Genomic DNA, 20,405 nt, shown 5'->3' with positions numbered 1-20,405 from the left:
CAAAAGGTGATGGGCCCAAAAGCAGTGAAAAAGTGTCCCACCACTCTCTTAAATGCATGAAGGCGCATTTGCACAGAAACATCCAGATTTTAAACACATTTGCATGGTTGCCCCATTTCTTAGCACCTCCTTTCAGAAAAAAGGGCCAACAGAGAAGGGAAAGAAGAGCAGACATACAGGGAGCATAGTCATGGGACTCAAACAAAGGACACATGACAGATGGGAGTAAGGAACAGCAGAATCACAATTCTAACCTCTGCTCTAAACCAGGCCTACAGGTGTTCAAGCCTTCCTTGCAAGTCACGAGAGAGAGTTACAGCTCCTGTGCAAGGGGACTGTAATCAAGAGAAAAGGTAGTATCTAGGCTGCAAAGTCATTTATAAATCATTTGCACTCTGATGTACAAACCCCTCCACCATTCTAGATCCATTTCAGATGTGGTTTTGGGTCCAGAGGCAGCTCTCAGAAAGGGCTGAGGCTCATCCTCTGAAACTAAATCCCTGCAGAGTTATGAATTTCATCTACATATTGTAAAGGTGACTGCCACATAGCCCAGCTAACTTTAAACTACTAGCTCAGGTACCACTAAGAGCCTGGGGTTCAGTGTCAGCTACTGAAGTTGGGTAACTGCTTGGGATGTTAGCCTGGCGCTACTGCTCCTTCTCCAGCCTAGCTCATGTAAAGCTAACTCAAGTATGTCCTCAGGAGCTGTAGTGACATGTTTGACTGCAGCGTAGGCCTAACCTAACCCCTGACCTAAATGAAAATCCCCTTTCTTGGGCAATAAAAATGAGTCAATGTTACAACGCCTTCAGAAGTGTAGCTGCCAACTCCAAATATCTAGCAGAAATTGTAATGTGAGCACATATCTCTAAATGCACAAAGTAAACAGACTAGCAAGACGTTTACCACCTGATTTTTGCTTTTTTATTCCCCCTTTCTCCCCAGCCTTGCCTTTCAAGTTGCAGGTATCCCTTTAAAGTCTATGTAGTCACAGGCTGCACTGTTGCACTATATGGGTCAATCTGGTCTGCAGACTAGACTTTGACTACTGTGTGGTCTAAGCTAGGATCAGAAATAATTCCTGCTCATAAACAGCTTTAAAAGTTTTAATGTCGAAACATGGTACGAAGCCCTGGCAGCCCTGGAGGAGGAGGACGGAGAGGACGAAACCGGGGAGGAGGCAACTCCACGCTCACCGCGTCCCGTGCAAGCTGAAGGAGGCAAGAAGGCCAGGAGGAAGAAGCGTCGCGTGATCGTCATTGGTGACTCCATCCTGAGAGGTACGGAGGGCCCCATCTGTCGCCAGGACCCCTCGGCACGCGAGGTATACTGCCTGCCTGGAGCGAGGATTCAGGACGTGAAAGGGATGCTCCAGACCGTAATCCAGCCCACCGATTATTACCCTATGGTCCTAGCCCATGTGGGCACTAACGATGCGGCCCTGATCGCCTGATGGAGGACTACCACGCTCTGGGCAGCGTGCTGAAGGAGATGGGCGCACAGGTGGTTTTCTCTTCTATCCTGCCAGTGAGTGGATGAGGTAGACAGCATGAAACGTGCATCGTAGAGACCAACTACAGGAATGGTGCTTCGAGGAGGGCTTTGGCTTCCTCAGCCACGACTGGCACATCACGACGAGAGACATGCTGGGGTGGGACGGGCTCCACCTTTCCCCTAAAGGTAAGCGTGTGTTTTCTTCTAGGTTGGCGGACCTCCTCTGGCGGGCTTTAAACTAGGCTCATCAGGGGAAGGGGAAGATGAGGGCGGAGAAAACATCAGACTGCCAGGCCAAACAGCACCCACAACTACAGCCCAGCCCAGCCCAACGAGAGAAGCGAATAAACAGGTAAGTGATAGAGGCCAGGATAACGCTGGGACTAGGGGGTCAGTACACACACCCACAGGAGGCCTCAAATGCCTCTACACAAACGCTTGTAGCATGGGAAACAAGCAGGAGGAACTCACCCTCCTGCTAGCTGACGCCAGCCCGGACATAGTGGGGATTACGGAAACGTGGTGAGACGCAACGCATGATTGGGCGGTGAATGTCAAGGGCTATAGGCTGTACAGGAGGGACAGGATAGGAAAGAGAGGTGGGGGCGTGGTGCTCTATATTAAGGAGAAATACACATCCTCATTAATTAGCAAGGAGTCAGGGGAGGGGCACTCTGAAGTGCTTTGGGTTAGAGTACAAGGCAGTCGAGGGGAAAGGGACTTAATGGTGGGAGTCTACTACAAACCTCCCAACCAGGGAGAAGAGCTTGACCAGGAATTCTTGGGTCAGCTCACAGAGGTAGTGATGGCTAAGGATGTGGTAGTCATGGGGGACCTGACCTTCCCGGACATCTGCTGGGAAGAGCAGTCAGCCAGGTCTGAACACTCAAGTCGGTTCTTAGACAGAGTGCAGGACCTCCATCTAACCCAGGAGGTGCACAGCCCCACGAGGGGAGACGCTTTGTTGGACCTAGTGCTGGCCACGGGTGATGACCTGGTGAGGGGGCTGCGGGTGCTCGACCACCTGGGCAACAGCGATCATCGCCTGCTGGAATTCACCATCCAGCGCAAGGTGGTAAAGGCATGCAATAAGGCAGCGGGCCTAGATTTTAGGAGGGCAGACTTCAACGAGCTAAGGAGGATAGTTGGAGAAGCGCTGAGGTCCCAGGGGGGAGGGGAGCCAGGTGTGCAAGAAGAGTGGTTGCTCCTTAAGGAGACGATCCTCCAAGCCCAAAGGAAGGTAATCCCAACGAGGATCAAAGGGAGCAGGAGAGCACACAAGCCTCCGTGGCTCACCAAAAGCATCCGGGAATGTCTCCTTGCTAAAAAGGAGGCTTACACCCAATGGAAAAAGGGGTCATCACCAGGGAGGACTATTCTGTAGTTGCTCGGGGATGTAGGGGGGTAGTTAGGAAGGCCAAGGCAGAGATGAAACTGGGGCTAGCTTCCCAGATTAAGGACAATAAGAAGTCCTTTTTTAAATACATAGGGGGTAAAAAGAAGGTCCCGGGTAATGTGGGGTCCTTGCAGGACACGATGGGAAACTTGGTCGTCACACCAGACGGCAAAGCTAACATGTTTAACGATTTCTTTGCCTCCGTCTTCCTAAGTAGGGACCAGAATAGCCACCTCCCTGCTGGGCCCCCCTCGGGCCCCAGGGGAGGCACACATGGGCCACGGGTTAGCGAGGATTTAGTTAGGGAGCTTCTGGAGGGGTTGGATGTATTCAAGTCAGCCAGTCCGGATGATCTCCACCCTAGAGTTCTAAAGGAACTGGCCGAGGTCATTGCAAGTCCCCTGGCACAACTTTACGAGCACTTGTGGTACTCTGGTAAGGTACCAGAGGACTGGAAGAGGGCCAACGTGGTCCCCATCTTCAAAAAAGGCAGGAAGGAGGACCCGGGAAACTATAGGCCGGTTAGTCTTACCTTGATCCTAGGCAAGCTGTTCGAGAAAATTATGCTGACACACATCCAGGAGGGGCCAGCAGGGGACTACATGCTTAGGGGCAACCAACATGGCTCATCAGTGGCAGGTCCTGTCAGACCAACCTGGTGGCCTTTTACGATCAGATCACCAGATCATTAGATGCAGGGGTAGCAGTGGATATAGTCTTCCTGGACTTCCAGAAGGCTTTCAACACTGTCTCTCACCCCGTTCTCATTAAGAAACTGGGGGGCTGTGGTGTAGACACCCACACAGTCAAATGGGTCGCCAACTGGCTGGAGGGCCGCACCCAGAGGGTGGTGGTGGATGGGTCATTTTCAACCTGGAGGGATGTGGGCAGTGGGGTCCCCCAGGGCTCAGTCCTCCGGCCCACACTGTTCAACATCTTCATCAGTGATTTGGACAAGGGGGTAAAAAGCACCCTGTTCAAATTTGCTGATGACACTAAGATGTGGGGGGACGTGGGCACACTGGAAGGATGCAACAGGCTACAATCAGACCTAGACAGGTTACAAGGGTGGGCGGACGAGAATAGGATGGGTTTCAACACAGATAAGTGCAAGGTGATGCACCTCGGGAGGAACAACCAGCACCATACCTACAGGTTGGGGAACTCCCCTCTTGTCAGCACGGAGGCGGAAAAGGATCTGGGGGTCATCATTGACTCCAAGATGAACATGGGCCGGCAGTGTGGAGAGGCAGTTAGGAAGGCCAACCGTACCTTGTCATGCATCCACAGATGCATCTCGAGCAGGTCCAAGGAGGTGATCCTCCCCCTCTATGCGGCACTGGCCAGGCTGCAGCTGGAGTATTGCGTCCAGTTCTGGGCGCCGCACTTCAAGAGGGATGTCGACAGCATGGAGAGGGTCCAGAGGAGGGCCACTCGGATGATCAGGGGACAGCAGGGCAGGCCCTATGAGGAGAGGCTACAGGACCTGAACCTGTTCAGCCTCCAAAAGAGAAGGCTGAGGGGGGATCTTGTGGCCTGTTATAAACTAGTCAGGGGGGATCAGCAGGCATTGGGGGAGTCACTGTTCCCCCGAGCACCGCCAGGAGTGACCAGGAATAACGGTCACAAGCTGGCAGAGGGTAGGTTTAGGTTAGATATCAGGAGGCGCTACTTCACAGTCAGGGCGGCTAGGGTCTGGAACCAGCTTCCAAGAGAAGTGGTACAGACTTCTACCCTGGGGGTGTTTAAGAGGAGGTTAGATGAACATCTTGCTGGGGTCGTTTGACCCCATTACTCTTTCCTGCCATGGCAGGGGGTCGGACTAGATGATCTGCTCAGGTCCCTTCCGACCCTAGAAACTATGAAACTATGCATTTCTAGGGTCTGCAAGATTGTCACTGGGCAGGTTATTGCCCCTATACAAAGAGCGCTCAATTCCTTGTGTGCCTGCTGATGTTCAGAGAGAGAAAGAGGAAAATGATATACGTTCGATTTGGCTACTATAGATTAGCATCTGCAGCAGACCACAGGACCTGGCAGGAAGTCTCCAGTAATGAAGACAATTCAGACAAGTGCTAAAGAGCAGTTAAACTAAAATGTCTATTTCCTATTCTGAAAGATGCTCTGGGCAAACATAATCCACAGCAGGTGCCAGCACCAAGTGCATAACATACTTAGTCTCCCGCTCCTCCCCTGAAGGACTGAAACTCACTCTGGGGGTATCACAAAGGCAAGAGTGACAGAGCGGCCAAGAACTGCCACAGACACACACACACAACCTCAGCCCCCCATTTTACAGACAGTGCTCTGCTCCTCTCCACACATCTCAATACACATGCACACGCTCGCTCTCTCTCTCAACAGGCTTCCTCGATCACCAACTATTTCTCCAGCTGTGGAGTGTGATGAAAATGTGGGCCTAGTTCCCTGGTGTCCCCTGCCCTCCACAAGAACAGCTGGGGGAGGGGAGGCAGGGGTGGATCTGTTTTGAGATCCTGTCTCAGAAGGCACTGTACCCATGGACAGTCAAAGCATATGTCATCTCCCACTCTGACATGACTCGGAGGCAGCAACTAGAGGCAATACCACCAGAGCAAGGCTGCCCAGCCTGGCACACCTTGTACAAGCTGCTCATCACCAAGAGAACTGGTGACCTCTGATGGCAGCTGCTTCATGGGGTCCTGGCCATGAGCACCCTTATCTGCTACTTAGACCCAGCAGAGTTAGCAGAATCTCTTCCACATCCTCCTGGACTGCCCCCAGCTGCAGATGCTCTTTGCTGCCCTCAGCACTCACTTTGGCATACTGGAGTTGGACTTCCTCAAGATGCTAATGTTCTCTATACTCTACCAAACAACCAAAGGGAGTGCGAGCTGCCTGGCCGGTTGCCTGCTGAGCCGGGTCAAAATGATGACTCTCGAAAGCTGCAGAAACTAGGCCCCAGGGGCCGGTTCTGATGGTGCCTTCTAACTCTTCCAGATCCTGGATTAGATGCGTGTAACATTTGTGTTTTGACACTTCACCTTGCAACAAAATGTGGACCAGTGTATGTCATGCTGGGCCATGGAGAGGGCCCTCTGCAAGGTGAAAATGGACAACTGGTCCTATGGAGGATGTAACCTCATAAAGAGGTTTCAATTTCTGACAATACAGTGCTTTGTCACTTACAAGTGTTTCATACTCAGCCCCTGGAACAGCCGCACACATTTGCACTTTCACCATTTATTTTAAATATTTTTATAATATATTTTTTAAGTAAAAAGTCTCTCTCTGTCTTCCATAACCATTTGACTCAAACAGTATGAAACTCGGCATACCTTAACTGAAATGATGAAAGACTCAGTTTAGACCAGTGATTCTCAAGATCCTTTTAGGAGTGCCTTGGGATGCCATGCAAGCCAGCCCATGGGCTGCATCTTTGACACCTGTCTTATGCCACATCTCGAAGTAGGCTATAGTAAAACTCCATAGACTTCTTTGATTTTGCCCTGATTTGCTTTCTACAGAGTCAAGAGTATTGACTTGAAAAGTCGGAACATGGACTGAAAGGAAGTTAAGAGAGACTCGAGGTCAGAAACAGGAAGCACCTGATCATATTTTAGGATCCGTTTGCCAAGTCCAATTTTTTATGTAACTCCTTCCTAGTGCTTTTCTAAATGGGGACATTCTTTTCCAAGTCAGTGGCACATTGGAATAAAGGGGATAATGAAAATATTAGTTTGTCTTGCAGCCAAAGGCTGTGCTTTGGGTTTTTGCACAGCAATGCAGTGTAAACAGTGCATTCACCCTGAAGATAAGGGACGTAGCTAGGGCCTGCTGGAGCAGAGTTGTCCGCCACAAGTTCACTGTTTCTTAATAAGTCCATCTGCTCACACCCATTCCAAAACACACGTGCCTTGCTTATAGTTACGATGAACAGAAATAAGGCATTATTTTTTTCCAAAACACCTCTCAGTATATGGAATACTCAGGAAGAGCTACCATCCAAATCCGTGCCTTACCTTTATTGTGTTAACATTTGGGACAGAGGCTGCCTCCCGGAGTAGCAATTAGTCCTGTTTACATGACAGAAGGAAACACTAAATGAGAGCCCCCAAAATGTATTTGACATTTAGACCACCTTTACTAAGTCCAGAATAAACTGGTGGTCTCGCTCCACTGCATATGATGCCATTAGTAATAGCCATTCTACTGCCTCCTTTGCCAAGGATTGATGCTACCTGAGAGCCCTACTACAACTGCAAGACAACACTGAAATGGAGACAAGCCTCTGTGGTTAACTCTGCACCTGCAATCCTGATAAGTTTCCAATTGTAATTCAAAAATAAAAATTAGGTCTGAGTATAATTTGAGAATAAATGAAACACAGCAGGAATGGTTTTAATACACTGCAACCTGCTGCCAGATTAAAAAACAATGCCATCTAAATGAACACAGTGCAAAAACAAAGCATTGCAATAATGATGATGGATTCTGAGCAGATACTTGATTGTGCTGCGCTTAGTGCACTCATGTTACCTCTAATGCCAAGGGACTTTTCTGGATTGAAAAGACAGACTGAACCACCTGCATGACAATTCTCATCTCCCTCAACCTCTCTGCCCTGGTGTTTTGTCAATGCCTTTCTCTACTTTGCCACTGATACCTAAACTCCGTAACCCATTCCTCTGCTCCGGTCACTCCCCAAGATGTGGAATATGCTTCCTGAACGCTTCCTGGAAGGCACTGAATTTCTCATTCAAAATTCCCCTTGTACAGGAGCCAATTAATGGCAGTGAAGAAGAAGGGAAGCTATGGATGGTTTACATAATAAGCTGGCATGCAAGTATGAAAGCGTGGCCAATCAAAACGGGAACAATCCATGAAGCTCTTTGTTCTTCCAGTGCGATTGCTCTCACTTCAGTCATCTCTGCTCGCTGCTCATTTTTCTCATCATTCATTTTCACAGCAGATGGCTACAAGTCCTTTGCAAAAATGCTCCCATTTTTTTGATTAATATATACGAAAGAAGTGTTGTTTTTCTGAATTGCTCTGACTTGCTCTGGCCTGTGAGAAGCTTCCCAAATTCCAACTGTGGCAAAGGTCTTCTCCCTCCCTTATAAATTAAGCATCCATTTTGACACATCTCATCTCCTTGTCACGATTAAAGTGATTTGTCATCTTTTGTTTGTTCCATCATCGTTTTTTCCACAATGCGAGACTACTGCTCTGTAGTTGCACAGTGCTGTAAGTATTTCCTCCTGTGATCACTGCATTTTTGAGCAAATTGTTCATTATGTGGACTTCACATTCTTCTAATCCATTTGCTTGTAGGTGTCCAAGTTCAGACGTGTTCTAATTAATACATTTTTGTAAAATCCTTCAAATTGTCTACTCTTGAACAAGAATCCAGCATCTGCTATTACAATGTCTGGACTTCCATAATGTACAAATGTGGATTGAACTTATTCGGTAACACTTCTCCAGTCACTGCTGTCATTTTAACATATTAGGCCCTAAACATCCTTAGGCAAAAGACCACAGATGCAGTTAGAGAAAGTGCTGATGGCTCGATTCAATAAAAAGAGGAACATAATTTCTGCTGGGCTTTCTCTATAAGAGTCTCTGCTCAGAACTCTGGAATCCTCTTTCCCCCCAGGGGCCTAAAACAGCCCAAACTTAATGGTTTTCAGGACACTAACTGGACCTGTTTTGTTTCATGTGACCCTTGCGTGCGTTTTAGGTTGGAGGGGGAATAGAGGCTACAAGGACTGTGAAATAGCAAATGCATGCAGTTCGCGCTTTTAGTTTTACAGCTAAGGCTTAGTAGAAAGGACAAGCCAACTGTGTTACACTGTCATTTTGAAATTGTGAATAATTTATTTTAAAATTAGTAATTCTTCCAGAAAACTGCCAGAACAGTCCGTCAAAAGCAGATAATCATATTTTCCAGAGCAAATATCCATTCAGATTGCCCCATGGATCCAATGATAGTTCATGTGATAGTTTTAGGTACTTTCCATTAAGCATCTTTCAACTTCAGACTCCATGCTTGATCAATATCATTCTTTGTCTGAGGCCAGAATATGCCTTTTGCGACCTACACACACATATACACACTCTGCTGGGCCAATGTGCCCTTTATGCAGCTTTTCTAGCATTACCCTTATTATTCTGGAAAAGCTATGCAAGCGGCAGCTCATTAAAGCTCATTGGTTTGCCCACATATTGCTTACAACTGGAGCTACTCCTTCAGTGTTGCCCTTTGCAGTTTATTCTGTTCAGTTCATTTTGTACTGTATGCTGCACATTTATCATGTTTGTTCCTGTTCTCATTGTATCTCATCATACTGAGCATACATGTTCTTAAGAACACATCTGCAGCTAGAAAAAATGTCCTGGCTGGAACTTCATAGATGCATCTTACGTTTGTACTTCAAAGGGGCACAGTGATTGTGTCATGTGGTCACGGCTTCAGCTTTGAAGCCATGACCACAGGGAAAAAGAAAAAAAAAACCCAGCAAGCCATAAGATAACTATAGGCAACACTAGCATCTCTAATGGTCTATGCATACATTCTTTCCTTCTAGTGTCATAGCTCCTGTGGCACAGAGGAGATCATTCAGCCTCACATCTCTCATACAGCCCTCAGGCCTGCTATTGAGGCACTGTGGAAAGTCTGGTCTTTGACAGGGTGCAAGACTGGCAGCACTGGTGGAAATATCAGTACCTACTTCCAATCTCTGGACTCTGATACTTCTGTGCCCATGCTCATTCCATGTGTGTGATGTTGCTTTTCCTTCAGCAAGCTGTTAGAGCTGCGTACCAGGGCATGAAATCTCTGACTTCACTCAGTATGCCCTGCAGCCTCTGAATTATTTATTTTTATATATTTTTTAAATCTTTGGATTCTGCATGTTCAGCATGGCTTCAATCTTGGAACTGACAAATATTATTCCCTTTGCGATCAATTGCTCTGTTAAGTAGAAAACATCATTTGTTTGACACTTGGTGTTTTTTTATTTTAAGGCTTTCTTGTCACTTCTACCATCCTCCCCAGCCACTCCTGTTGAGCAACAGATCTGCCCTATCCTGTTACATCAGTGCATGCTTTCACTCATGTCGCACCTTTCAGCATCTGAGATGTGACCAACTGAAACAGCGGTCAAAGATGAACAGATGTTCATCTCTAGCAGAGGAAGTTCCTCAAAAGTCTCCCCTGCTAATTTCCATGGGAGCGGAAGCACTACAGGCTTTCTTTCTTGCTCTCCCCACCTTCTCCAGACTGGCAATTGCCCTAGGGAAGGCATGGGGAACAGGCCAAGACCGGTAAAGTGGGTCCCCACCCACTCCTCAGACCGGGGAGCCCAGCAGGACTGTGGGTGTGGGCTTTGAAGGTGCCACGTGGGCACTGGGCTGCAGGTGCAGGGCTCTGCATTTGCCACATGGGGGATAGGAGGAAGTTTCTCCCATGCTTCAAAGCCAGCACTCGCACCAGGAGTGAAGGGAATAGCGGAGCAAAGCTGCCAGTAGTCCCACCAGGAGTGAAGGGAATAGCGGAGCAAAGCTGCCAGCATGTTCCCCAGAGTAGCCAGTCCCTTCCCTCGTCTCTCAGACCAGTCTGCAAAGGGAGCATAAACTAGCAAGGGAGATCTTCCAGGTTCTTAGCTGAAAGATCTCCCAAAAGGGGTCTGTTTCCCCAGGGAGAAGTTAAACAAATGCTTGTAGGCTTGTCATTTCAAACAGGATTCTCCTGGTACAAATGTAAAGCCTGTATGTGAGCAGTGTTGACCATAATCACATTCTGAAAGCAAGGCTCAGGAAGCAGTGTATCTTAGCCAGCATATTAGAAAGCATAAAGTCTTGAAGTCCTCTTCATCAGGCCAGAGATAGTGTCTACTGATGTCTGCTGAAACACTGCTAACATATGTCATTTGCTGAAGAATTCAGTTCCTAATATCTGAACAAACATTTTCTTCCTGGGGGAACTGAACTGAAAACGTCCTCTCTCAGTTTATTTGGCTGTCAATGCCCTCTTTTGCCCTCTTGCCTTATAAAGAACAAAACCAGTCTGCTGGTTCCTTTTTCTTTATTCCTGGAGGTTGCTTGTTTGGCTTTTTCTTCCCCCTACCTCTTTCATCTTTTCATTTTCTGTAAACTTTTCCCACACTTCTCTAGCTCTGATGTTTAGGAGTTACGTGCTCCGTGACTCTCTCTAGGGCTTTTATTTGCATTTGTTTGTACTTCAGCATGGTATACGAATCTTGCCTTTTAGAGTGTCAAATCCATGTTCTTGAGTAGCCTTTTATGTACTTTTACTTGGTACAAAATTATTCAGTCTTTAATGAGCAACTTGCTATTCCACATCCACAAGACAGATTTAAAAAATTTTAAAGCTGGCGAAAGACTCCTCTACAGCTTCCCCTCTTTCCTTTGCCTTTATCAGAGAAGAGGCACGTCATAGGTGAGGTACCCAACTGAGGGGCGCCATCATCAAAATATCAGCATGGTATACACTCTATATACTTCTGCATTACCCCATCTTAACTACAAAAGACATTACAGACAATGTCCACTGCTTCAGCGACCGCTAACGTCACAAGCAAAGCAATGATTTGCTCCTCTTCCATTTTTAGTAGGCTTTATGACTTGCACACTGCTCAAATTACTTTGAACCTTTCCCAAGTTACTTCAGCATTTCCCATAGGTTATTAAGGCTAGTAAGGGAGTTTCATTTTACAGAGGCTTTATAAGCAGCCATTTTTATTTTACCTTTCTTCTTGAAATGTGCTTACTTTTTTCCTGAATTCACCAAGATTAACCTTTCCTATTTCTGATTTTGTGTCAGATCACAATGCTAACACAGCACTTGTTTAAGTAACTAATACTTTAGAAGGCAATCACAGAACTGATACTGCTAAAAATCAATGCTCATGCTATTCTCCGTCATGGGTTTTACAACTGGTTCCAGTTTCTGGGCACGGGAGGACCTACAAGAACAAAACAAGAAATGCAGCATGGTAAAGTGTTCAGCAAAATGCATGCCAGCTTCAAAACTTCCTCCAGAAAATTCTCTTGGTGTGAAATGCTTTGAGTAGAATCAAAGACAACTTTTCCCATGATCATCTCCCAACACCAATGTTTTGCAGCCATATACCGTCTCTCCGAAATTCCCTTGGCAACATGACCCCATGAATTTGTAAGACCACGCCAAGGCAAGTTTGAGACAAAATGGAGGCTCTCCTGCCCACTGCCACGGGAATCAGAGTGGTCCCTTTCCTTCTCCCTCTCCCACACTTTGGTAAGTCTACAGTAGGGGGATAAAACATATAGATCCAATGCATGGGAGCTGTATGATGCAGCTCATGGTTTGATGGACTGACCCCACATGCCAGCCTCAGTCCTGCTGCATACAGTGTCCTCCTGAACCACACCTGCTTGCTGGCTCCAGGGCCAATCCGGCATGGCACTGCCTGCAGCATGCAGTCTGTGCTGGCTCCCTGTGCCATGAGCAGCCTAGAAAGCCAGTCCTCAGCCACGATGCTGGCGCCAGGGCTGGCTGTGCACATGGCCCCCAAGACCAGCATAAGATGTGTGGTGCTGCCTGCAGCACTTGTGCTAGCCCCAGCACAGCGTTCCAGCCAAGGGCTGCATGAGGCACCCTGTACCAAACCCCTGTTACAGCCTGATGTGCTACATGCACAGCCAGCTCCAGGGCTGACATGCTGCCTGTGACATGTAGGCTGGACCCTACATTAACGCACTGCAGGCACTGCACAGGGTCTCAGTCCTGGTGCAGCCCACAGACTGGCCCAGTGTCCCTCAATCAACCTACAATGATTCTCAGTCAGTGTACTAGGGTACCCTGGGGTGCCAAAAAGCCCTCTGAAGGGTGCTGCAGAGATAAGTGTGAGGAAGTAAGCAGCTAAGAGAAGGCTGAGGCTCCACATGAGGAGATGAGCAGATACAGGCAGGCTCAGGCTACGCCTGCCTAGCTGCTCCCCCACCCCTGCTTAGCTGCTCTCCCATCCTCAATTACCTAGACCCTTTGCAAGGAGGTAAGCACCTTATAAATTGACTAGTTTATTAAACGGGCTGCCACTCAATTCACAGAAGTTGTGGAGGGGTGCCTTGAGTCTAAAAAGGCTGAGAACTACTGAGCTAGAACCTTTTAATAACCCTGCTTATAGCAGTCACATCAAAGTACTGTAGAAAAAAGTTCCAGCCCACATACCCCAGCTAAAGAGACATCTGATTTAGGCAGAGGTTTTCCACTTCCATCATGTCCCTGAAGGACAGCATCCAAATAACTGCTTTGGCTCTTGCCCATTTTATAATCTTCCATCTCTGCCCAGAAAGTAGCAACAAGATCCTGTTTTCCTTGCCTGTGCTGTGCAACTCAGAGCCTGCTCACACATGGAGCCTGTCCCTTAGATAGGTCTGGGGCTATTTCTCTCCCCCACTGCTACTGCCTCCTAACGTTAATTAAGATCAACCTAGATACTAGAGCTCTTGGGCTCCTTTCAGAATGAACTGTGATTTATGAGCTCGAGATACTGCAGAGACTCGCAGCGATTGTCAGCAAACCACCAAGGCTGAAACTGCTCATTTCACAAGGGTAGAAAGCTGCTCCCTGCACTAGGTGCAAAGGCTAAAAAAACTGCAGAAGGGCTTTATATTTAATAGTTATTGTTCTACTGGCAGATCAGAAAGAGGAGCTGCATTTTACCACAGGTCCAAATATTACCACCAAGAAATAAGGAAAATAGAATGAGCTACAAAGAAAGCCCCTGGGAATAAATCTCACTGCTTTTACCATTGCCTCCATTACCGTAGCATCTAGGAGGCTGAGGGCTTGTCCACACCACCTCCATGCAGGGCCCAAGAACTGCTGCAACTGCAACCCCTTGTTTTCTCTTCACACATGCCAAATCTCAGAAATACAGAGGCATGGCCATCTTAGAAAGGCTGTAGGTGTGCACCCAGGGCTGTCGCCAGGCATTCTCGGACAGATCTTATTCCACCTCCAATGCACTTTTGATGTCTGAGTATGAGCCTATTTCAGCTTGCACCCATTCTTGAAACAACATAACACATCCACATATTGTCTTTACCTTGGACTAGGTTACAGGTTTTTTCAAAGACTTTAGTTGGGGGGGAGTGGGATCGCACTAAGCATGATGCCAAGTGTGATTTAAGAATGGAATGGGACCTGGCTCTTTGTCTCGGTTGTGCTTCTTGGTGTGTGCTCAGGAATGGCCCCCCCATCCCATTTTTGGGATTTTGTGAGTGCTCTGCAAAAAGTGCCAAAGGGCAGGGCATGCTTCTTAGCATGGTCTCAATCTCAGCTCTACTCATGGGACAGGACTGCACCCACTAGGCACTGTACAGCACAGATAAAGATGGTAGCCTTTAATAGTTTAAGTGGAAGACAAGAGACAGTAGATGGATATGCACCAGGGACCTGCAAGACAATACCAGCCAGCTCAGTAGGCAGTAAGTACAGCACACAGGCAGCTGAACTCATTTTTCTTCCTTGTTTGGTCTGTACGGATCAAAACAAAGGAGAGAAATTCAAGGTGAATAGTGAGGTAACACTGTGTTACAGTGAGCTCCTCCAAAGAATGAGGGAAGGGAGGAGCTACAAAGTGCTTGTTAGGAGATTTCACCCCCCCCCCCCAATCCATTCCCAAGTCAGCTAAGGAAGCCAAAAAATCACTGTTTGATAGGCAGTAGGAGTCTATTTTTTGATACTGAATGATACACAAAATGTCAGGTGGAAGCCAACAATGAAGTTCTGTACAGAGACATCATATGGGCAAAGAGGCAGGCTAGGAAAATGGGAGCCCTAGGTTTATGGATGTACAGAGCGGCGACACTTTGTTTCTCTGTCTCTCTCAGAGATTTCAGCTGGGAAAAGAAATTTGTGAAGGTCAGAGAGAGATCCTTATGAGAAGAGCTACGGAGGGGGTCTCAGTTAAACACTGTACCCAAGTTACAGGCAATATGGTGATACCTGCAGTGATAAAGAAAGTACGGGTGAAGGGTGAGTCTTCAGGCGTCTGCTTAAACAACATTTTGCTCAGGCTGATAACTAGATGTTCACTGAGAGAGGTCAAAGAGACAGGCCAAGGCTTCAGTCTGAAGGAAACAGGCCTGGAATAGAGCCAGATCTGTGAGTCATTAGCCTGAAGATAGTATTTGTGTCCACAGATGATTGTACACAGAGATAAGAAGTAAAGGAAGGGGAGAAAAGGATCAAGGACCAAGACCTGGGAAACCCCTGTAGAAAACTGGAAGCAGAATGAAGATTGTCCACCATAGGGTACACTGCAAAGGAGCAATTAGAGAGGTAAGGGAAGACCCAGGCATGAAAGCCAACCACGAACTCTATTTCAAGAAGAAAGTACAGTTGACTGGGGTTGGAGGCAGATGACAGGCCTAGGAAAAAAAGGTTGAATAAATGCTTCTCTGATTTGGTGAAGCAGCAGCCAGAGACCTAGACAAGAGCAATTTCAACAAACTACAAGGAGACAAAAGCTAGGCTGGTGAAGGTCTGGCATGGAACTGGAAGAGATGGATACCAGACAGTAATTGCTTCCAGTTTTCTACAGGGGTTTCCCAGGTCTTGGTCCTTGATCCTTTTCTCCCCTTCCTCTACTTCTTACCTCTGTGCACATTCCAGCTTCAAAGTCAAAGGGTGAACAAAGATGGGGCAGTTGTTGTAATGCCGAGCTAAGGAGGGGAGAGAATGTGCTTTCAGAATGGAAGAGACTAAAGCATGCTTCAACTGAAAAGGCAAATGCACAGGGGAGAGTGCGAGGTAAAGGAGAATAGAGAATGGAATGAGAGTGGGCACAAGGGAGACCAGGAGATGGGATGGAGTCAACAGGGCAGGTGGAAGGCATAGAGGTAGAGAGCAAATGAGAAACCGCTCTTTGTTACGGAGGTGGCGATGAGAGAAGAGAAGGCAAGACTCCAACCCTACTGCCAGGAGAACAGGGAATTCAGCCAGACTTTGTATTTTCTTTTTGGAGGAAATTGGTGGAATCCTGCACTTGGGAGAGAAATGGGGCAGGACAAGCAGAGGGTTTAATGAGAAAGTCAAAGGTGACAAAGATGCAACTGGGACTCTGAGTGGAGTTCAGTTAAAGAATAGAGTTATTTACTGGGAAGATGACAGAACTGAAGGAAGACAACAAATTTGTAGTGGAGGATGTCAAGCTGATCACAGGGTACTGGAGGATGACAGAAGAAGCTTAGGACTGAGTACTGGGGTGAGCTGGGCCTGTGGGATGGGGCTTCTGATGAGGGAGAGGAGTAAAGGGCAATAGTAATTATAGTCATGGAGGAGAGTGAGGTTTGATGGACAAGAAATCATAAATGGTGACGGACTGAAAGGAAAGATGGTGTCATAGGGCACAAGGACTTTTGAAGAGGGTCAATGAGTGATATTCAAAGAGACCAGGAAATGGTCTGAATAGGGAAATTCAGCCCCAAAGGAATCAGACAGCACACAAGCACAGCTTGATTAAGAGCAAGTGGCATGAACAACCACCCGAGTGGGGGGAGCTGGACTGGAGCTGCTGCTATTTACCTTTTGTGACTGTCCAAGCAGGCTGGGCATGCAGAGAATAGTTGTGTTCTTCACTTTACTATGCGTTCTTCCCTGAAGACATTTCTTGCATAAATAGAGGACACAGTCTGCAAACTTTATGCAAATATGCTAATGTGGCTGCCTGGTAATAAAAGCTGCAACCTTAGAACAACTTTCAGATTATGGGGAAATGTCAGGAAACAGATTTTCAGTGACACCACTCCACAAATATGGCTGACCCACTCCCTCCCCCATCTGTAGTAGAAACACATCACAATACACTTATGACAAGGTCAACAAATATGGCCTCTGAACCACTCATTGATTTTTTGCCCCTAAGTTCAACCAAAGCAGGATCTGGGCTTCTACAAATTTTCACATATTCCCTTAGGATTACACTTCTTGCAATGCTCTCTATTTTATGCAGCCTGGGAGACATGCTTAAATGGCAAATGCATTTTGGTGTTGGATTCCCTGCTCCCCCTCCCGCCACATATTGTTTCCCAATCAATTTAATAAAAAAAAAGTCAAGGGAAAAAAATTTACAGTAGCAAAACTGTTTTCTTGTCTGAATTCCCTGATTAAATGAAGAACACAGAAGTTTTGATCTTTGGCTACTTGTTTCATACAGCTTCGTCCCTTCTGATTAGGAGTTAAGAAAAGGGAGAGAAGCTTTCTGTTTATCTGATTACAGTGCGCCCAAGTTATCAGACTCCAGAGGAATTCATTAATGAGAATAAAACTCTTGTTTGATGCAAGTCAGGAAGGTTCTTCTCTGTAAATATCAATGCTCCAGAGTCTTTACATTGATTACATGCCTTAAAACCAACTGACTGACGCAAGTTAAACAGATACAGGCACCAAAACAACCCCCTCAAAACCGATCAAGGACTGAAACCAAAGAAAAGCAAGAGGTAAAGACAGGGAGAGGGAGACAGCATTAAGGATGTGACTAGGCTTAGAAAACAATGAACAAGGAGGGTGTCCTCCACAAGTCTATTTGCCTTAAGAGATTTGCCTCTGGCAGGTTCCACTAAAATATCCTTTATCACAACCACCCAAATATCAATGCCAGATAGGTACACTGAGTTATTCCAACTTTCACTTCTGGGGGAAATGAATGCAGAGAGCTTAAGGGCAGAATTTCACGATGTTTTGTGTGTTTAATCACAGTTTTCCATTTGGCACTTACACACTGCTTGCAAGTGTATGCCCTTCTGCACCGCAAATATGTAAAAGTGCATACAGAGACTGAGCATGCCCAGCCTACGCATAGCTTACCATGCAAGTACACCAGCATGCGAGTTCGGGGGGCAGAGCCCTCCCTTGATTTTGTCCCAATAGCCAAGCAGTTTGGGCATTCACCCAGGAAGTAAAAAACCAGTACTAAAGGTCTTCCTCACCCAGAAGGGATTTAAATCTGCACATCCCTGATTTCCCAGCACACAGCACTAACCATGCTGCTGCAAGCTACCCAGTCCCCTCTCCAGAATGCCTTTTGAAGCCAAGCCACTAAACCCTGCAGCATTTAATAGCCACTGGATAAAAGGATGGGGAGTAGTGAGAAAAATTCTCCCCAGAACCAGCCCCCTTCCAGCATCTATCTCACTGAGCCTCACACAACCTGTAGCTTGTTCTCCTTCTCCTGGCATCACATATCTTTTCTTGCCTGCCCAGGGAGCCAGATACAAAAGGATTGCTGGAGAAGGGACTGAGCACTGGCTAGGCTGTAACACAGGGATAAGAAGTCTGTTCTGGAAAGTCAGAGAGGTTCAAGTTCAAATGCCCAGAAAGCTATAGATCTAGGTTATAAGCCTCCCTTCCCCAGAGGACAAGTGCCCTAACCACTGAATTACTGGGTCTAAAACACGGGGGGGAGTCTGTCTCCACCTCCTCTCAGTCTTCAGTGATGATTTTTTGTCCGACTACATTTTCCTGACTTGCACGTAGTTACACATCCATAGCAGGTGTGTGTACATAACTGTGTACCTGCCTGTCCAGTGTGTAGCCTTCTGTTCATGCTCAGTCTATCTGCACATACTTACATGTACACAGTGCAAGCGTAACAATGTGTGTACAGATACCAAGAATGTCACTCGGGCACCTGGAAAATTGCAGTTTAGGTGCACAAAGGGTAACAGGTTTCTGCCTTAAGTGACTTGGGAAGGTCAAAACACAAAGCTTGTGGCACACCTGGGATCCTGGCTGCTAACCTTGCCACTGAAAATTCTCCCAGAGAGGGGGAAGGTGAACACAGAAGCTAGCTCCTCTGCCCAAGGATAGTGTCATCCAGCAGTGTCAACCCACTGAAACATGTCCAGAACAGGTGGAGTCCAGCTGGGCTCCTTCACAGACATCTGCTCTCCTCCAGCCTTCATAATGACACTACATTTCCCCTGTGCTGGCATCTTCGGTTCCAGCCTGTGCCCAGCACACCATGGAGGCCATCAATTCCATTTGGACCATCCATGAGAAGCAGGGAGGATGAATGGAGGATAATCAGAAAGAATAAGATGGCCAACTAAACAAGCTTCATGCCAAACATGCCATCCCCCGAACTTTGTGCTGGGGAGAATCTGCTCCTTACATCCCCTGCTTGGGTTTCCTTGTCAAGTATATCCTGTATATACATTAGCACTATGCTCAGACACTGGAAAGTTAACCACTCCTATGACCTGATCATTGAAGAAGAGAAACCACAGCCTGAAGTGCATCCAACTGAGGAGAGAACTGAGAAGAGTGCAGCATAGCATCCTTGCCATATGGCTGCCTGCACCTTATATTACTTTGAAGGAGTACAACAACTTATGGAAGTAAGCAGACTAATTTTCCTCCTTTAGTTCAAGGGCAATTTTGTTGGACACACACATTTGAAGTGGAACCCTCATTTACCAGTGGGAAACTAACAAGAGTCCACACCACAAGAGGAGAATTATTAAGTTGTTTGTACATTTGATAGAAATTGGATTTGTGAACAATCAATGCAAGAAATCAAGTCAGGAGTACCTGGCTCTCAGCCCAGCCCAACCCAGCCCATTGAGTCCAGTGTCCTTGAAAAACGGCCTGTGTTTGATGCATTGGCAGAAGGTAAGAGACCGAGCACGCTTCAATCAGCAATGTGGAGGAGAGCGGATGGCAGCAATTGCTTACAGATCTCCATGAGGCAAAGGGACTATGCCTTTTACCACTAGGTCTGAAAAGTACCCATGCCACCAGGCTAGTAATTTTCAAGCCATACTTTCTCCAAAAAACTCCCTTTCCAGAGGGCTTTGGACCCAAGAATGACAACTTACTAGTCACGTATTTGGTAACCCACACCTGTTAAACAAATTTAGGACTCCTGCCATGCTGTACCCAGGTTCAAAGGGCAACTTAAACCCTGGCTGTACAAGATGGGTAATGGAAAGTGGCCAGACTCCTGATTAACAACAGTGCTACAGGCGCCATTTAGAGGGAAATCTGTTCCAGGGCCAGATGTGCACAAACCGGTAACTATGCTGCAAGGAAAATTACCCACTGGAGCACAATTGCAGGGTTGAGTCATGAGAAGAAATTAAGGCAACAAGGTCAAACATATTACACAGCAAGACAGAATAGAGCTACAGAGACTTCCATTATCACAGAGTAGTCCTTTAAAGGGCCAGAATCTTCCCCTCTAATGCTAGTCTGTTCTTTACCGCACACTTATGGGGAAGACTAGGAATCCCTATGGCAGGTGGGTGGAAGGTAAATGTTGACTAAGGAAGCATAAGCCAACCAAAAACAACCAAAAAAAAGCTTCCAGTTATATGTGGGCTCACCAAGATGACAAAACATCCAGATACAAAGGGAAATACTCAGAACTGAGAAGAGCAGAAACATACCTAGCAAATATGGATTATTTGCCAGGTAATAAGATCAAGAAGCAGCTCCCCCAATACACCCCACTCTCCCATT

At 46.9% G+C, this 20,405-nt stretch overlaps 1 protein-coding gene and 1 long non-coding RNA gene across 3 annotated transcripts in view; one reads left to right on the top strand and one right to left on the bottom strand.

The window, feature by feature from the left end:
- LOC149874285 (uncharacterized) overlaps positions 1–6,078 on the top strand; it is a 32,504-nt gene extending 26,426 nt beyond the window's left edge. The window contains exons 2-3 of the long non-coding RNA XR_016443758.1: positions 949–1,849; positions 5,258–6,078. This is a non-coding gene — a long non-coding RNA (uncharacterized LOC149874285). The remainder of the gene's footprint in view (positions 1–948; positions 1,850–5,257) is intronic.
- The window catches only part of IGSF3 (immunoglobulin superfamily member 3), a 141,076-nt gene that overhangs the window by 100,002 nt on the left and 20,669 nt on the right, over positions 1–20,405 (bottom strand). The window lies entirely within an intron of this gene.

This window comes from Crocodylus siamensis, chromosome 1, assembly GCF_052110815.1.
Source record: "Crocodylus siamensis isolate JL-2025a chromosome 1, ASM5211081v1, whole genome shotgun sequence".
Lineage (NCBI taxonomy): Eukaryota > Metazoa > Chordata > Crocodylia > Crocodylidae > Crocodylus > Crocodylus siamensis.
This window is presented reverse-complemented; position numbering and strand designations above follow the sequence as displayed.